Here is a 3,817-nt window from a genome sequence, read left to right as displayed (position 1 = left end):
GACTGACCCAAAAGTCGATTCAGTCGACTGAAGTGTGGCTTAATCGGAGAAGAGCAGCAGCACGAACGAGGGGGAGAGCAGCAGCAGCAGCTAGGCGAGTGAGCGATCGAGTTAGAGCCGGAGCAGCAGCAGCAGCGCGAGCGAGCGAGAGAGAGCCGGAGCAGCAGCAGCAGCGCGAGCGAGCGAGCAAGAGCCGGAGCAGCAGCAGCAGATCCGGCTGGTATGGACGCCGCCGCCGAAGGGGCCTCACACTAGGGGAGAGCCACCGTGGAGATGTCGCCCGCGGTGCCGGCTTCAAGGTAGCCGCTCCATGGCGGTATGGGATGGAGCACCGTTGGCGCCGTGAGGTCGAGTTAAGGAGAAGGTGCGATGCAATGAGTACAACCTCTTTGGTGGCGCCGAGTAGGCCTCGGCTTCGTCCAAGGAGTCGGTGAGGATGATGCGGTTCCGCTGGAGCAGGTTAAGGCGGCGCTGTGGGGATAGAGCAGCTGCGATAGATGAGGCAATCGTCGGAGCAGCTCCTTGGAGGTGGAGGACGGGGCGGCTGAACCGGCGGGACGGCGAGATGGACGAGGGACGTCGAGCTGTTGCGATGGACGATGTCGTCGGGGAAGAGGCTCCGGCTGGGCAGCGGTGACGTGGCGGACGGAGGAAGTGTTGGAAATATGCCCTAGAGGCAATAATAAAAGGGTTATTATTATATTTCCTTATTCATGATAATTGTCTTTTATTCATGCTATAACTGTATTATCCGGAAATCGTAATACACGTGTGAATACATAGACCATAACATGTCCCTAGTGAGCCTCTAGTTGACTAGCTCATTGGTCAACAGATAGTCATGGTTTCCTGACTATGGACATTAGATGTCATTGACAATGGGATCACATCATTAGGAGAATGATGTGATGGACAAGACCCAATCCTATGCATAGCACAAGATCGTGTAGTTCGTTTTGCTAGAGCTTTTTCAATGTCAAGTATCTCTTCCTTAGACCATGAGATCGTGTAACTCCCGGATACCGTAAGAGTGCTTTGGGTGTACCAAACGTCACAACGTAACTGGGTGACTATAAAGGTGCACTACAGGTATCTCCAAAAGTGTCTGTTGGGTTGACATGGATCGAGATTGGGATTTGTCACTCCGTATGACGGAGAGGTATCTTTGGGCCCACTCGGTAATGCATCATCATAATGAGCTCAATGTGACCAAGTATTTGGTCACAGGATCATGCATTACGGTACGATTAAAGTGACTTGCCGGTAACGAGACTGAACGAGGTATTGGGATACCGACGATCGAGTCTCGGGCATGTAACGTACCGATTGACAAAGAGAATTGTATACGGGGTTGTTCGAATCCTCGACATCGTGGTTCATCCGATGAGATCATCGAGGAGCATGTGGGAACCAACATGGGTATCCAGATCCCGCTGTTGGTTATTGCCCGAGAGCCGTCTCGGTCATGTCTACGTGTCTCCCGAACCCGTAGGGTCTACACACTTAAGGTTCGGTGACGCTAGGGTTGTATGAATATGAGTATGCAGCATACAGAATGTTGCTCGGAGTCCCGGATGAGATCCCGGATGTCATGAGGAGTTCCGGAATGGTCCGGAGGTGAAGAATTATATATAGGAAGTGATATTTCGGCCATCAGGAAAGTTTCGGGGTCACCCGGTATTGTACCGGGACCACCGGAAGGGTCCCGGGGGTCCACTTGGTGGGGACACCCATCCCGGAGGGCCCCAAGGGCCGAAGTGGGGAGGGGAACCAGCCCTTAGTGGGATGGTGCACCCCCCTAGGCCCACCCCCTGCGCCTAGGGTTGAAACCCTAGGGTGGTGAAGCCCTGCCGGAGTGCTGCTGTTCCACCACCACCACGCCGTTGTGCTGCTGCTGGAGCTATCATCATCAACCTCTCCTTTCCCCTTGCTGGATCAAGACGGAGGATACGTTACGCTGACCGTACGTGTGTTGAACACGGAGGTGCCGTCCGTTCGGCGCTAGGATCTCCAGTGAGAGGATCACGACGAGAACGACTACTTCAACCCCGTTCTTTTGAATGCTTCCGTGCGATCTACAAAGTGGTATGTAGATGCAATCTCTCTCCCATGACTCGTTGCTTAGTTGAACTCATAGATGGATCTTGGGGAAACCGTAGGAAATTTTTTAATTTTCTGCAATGTTCCCCAACAGTGGCATCATGAGCCAGGTTTATGCGTAGTTCTCTATTGCACGAGTAGAACACAATTTTGTTGTGGGCGTAGATCTTGTCAACTTGCTTGCCGCTACTAGTCTTATCTTGCTTCAGCGGTATTGTGGGATGAAGCGGCCCGGACCAACCTTACACGTACGCTTACGTGAGACCGGTTCCACCGACTGACATGCACTAGTTCCATAAGGTGGCTGGCGGGTGTCTGTCTCTCCCACTTTAGTTGGAGCGGATTCGATGAAAAGGGTCCTTATGAAGGGTAAATAGAAGTTGACAAGATCACGTTGTGGTTATTCGTAGGTAAGAAAACGTTCTTGCTAGAACCCAATTGCAGCCACGTAAAAGATGCAACAACAATTAGAGGACATCTAACTTGTTTTTGCAGCAATTGTCATGTGATGTGATATGGCCAGAAGTTGTGATGAATGATGAATGATATATTGTGATGTATGAGATCATGTTCTTGTAATAGGAATCACGACTTGCATGTCGATGAGTATGACAACTGGCAGGAGCCATAGGAGTTGTCTTTATTTTTTGTATGACCTGTGTGTCATTGAAGAACGCCATGTAAATTACTTTACTTTATTGCTAAACGCGTTAGCCATAGAAGTAGAAGTAGTTGTTGGCGTGACAACTTCATGAAGACACAATGATGGAGATCATGATGATGGAGATCATGGTGTCATGCCGGTGATGAAGATGATCATGGAGCCCCGAAGATGGAGATCGAAGGAGCTATAAGATATTGACCATATCATGTCACTACTATATAATTGCATGTGATGTTTATTATGTTTTATGCATCTTGTTTACTTAGAACGACGGTAGTAAATAAGATGATCCCTTATAATAATTTCAAGAAAGTGTTCCCCCTAACTGTGCACCATTGCTAAAGTTCGTCGTTTCGAAGCACCACGTGATGATCGGGTGTGATAGATCCTTACATTCACATACAACGGGTGTAAGACAGATTTACACATGCAGAACACTTAGGGTTAACTTGACGAGCCTAGCATGTACAAACATGGCCTCGGAACACAAGAGGACCGAAAGGTCGAACATGAGTCGTATAGAAGATACAATCAACATGGAGATGTTCACCGATGATGACTAGTCCGTCTCACGTGATGATCAGACATGGCCTAGTCGACTCGGATCGTGTAACACTTAGATGACTAGAGGGATGTCTGATCTGAGTGGGAGTTCATTAAATAAGTTGATTAGATGAACTTAATTATCATGAACTTAGTCTAAAACTTTTGCAAAATATGTCTTGTAGATCAAATGGCCAACGCTCATGTCAACATGAACTTCAACGCGTTCCTAGAGAAAACCAAGCTGAAAGATGATGGCAGCAACTATTCGGACTGGGTCCGGAACCTGAGGATCATCCTCATAGCAGCCAGGAAACAATATGTCCTAGAAGGACCGCTAGGTGATGCACCCGTCCCAGAGAACCAAGACATTATGAATGCTTGGCAGTCTCGCGCTGATGATTACTCCCACGTTCAGTGCGGCATGCTTTACAGCTTAGAACCGGGCTCCAAAAGCGTTTTGAGCAACACGGAGCATATGAGATGTTCGAGGAGCTGAAACTAGTTTTC

The sequence above is a fragment of the Triticum dicoccoides genome, chromosome 6B (genome assembly GCF_002162155.2).
Source record: "Triticum dicoccoides isolate Atlit2015 ecotype Zavitan chromosome 6B, WEW_v2.0, whole genome shotgun sequence".
In the NCBI taxonomy this organism is placed as follows: Eukaryota; Viridiplantae; Streptophyta; class Magnoliopsida; order Poales; family Poaceae; genus Triticum; species Triticum dicoccoides.
Note: the sequence above shows the minus strand (reverse complement) of the source record.